This window comes from Etheostoma spectabile, chromosome 17, assembly GCF_008692095.1.
Source record: "Etheostoma spectabile isolate EspeVRDwgs_2016 chromosome 17, UIUC_Espe_1.0, whole genome shotgun sequence".
NCBI lineage: Eukaryota > Metazoa > Chordata > Actinopteri > Perciformes > Percidae > Etheostoma > Etheostoma spectabile.
The window spans coordinates 23152153-23152678 of NC_045749.1; positions in this window are offsets into that span (position 1 = coordinate 23152153).

The window sequence follows — 526 nt, forward strand, 5'->3', positions numbered from 1 at the left end:
TGAGCAACCTGTCTGAAAGTTGGAAGTCTTCTGGTAGCTGTGCAAGAGAAATCTCAATTAACATTAACATAGGCACAGGCTAATTACGGCTAACTAACATGCTAGTTAACATTAGTAATTCAACTTAAACAGCTAATGTAAGTCCAAACTGTCAGCACAGGCTAATTACTTTGAACTTTTACTTTGAACTTTTAACAAAAAGTTGAGAATGGTTTTATCCATGCCCAGGTTTGGGTACAAAACTCATTTTCTAGTCACTTTTTCCTAGTCACCTTTTAACCTAATAGGGAGCTTCGCCTTACCCACTTGGATGGTAGCCTGCCAGGCAGTCTTTTAGTCTGGACTCTGTACTGCTCCTCAAAAGTAACCAATAATGAAAGCAATGACTTCCAGCTGCATCCTTCAAAATAATATTGTTAGAAAGACCGGACACTCCAAAACTCCCCTATTGTGACAGTTAAAGAACAGAATGAATAGAATGCACTACAAAAACTTTAAACTGCTCTCTCTCTCTCTCTCTCTCTCT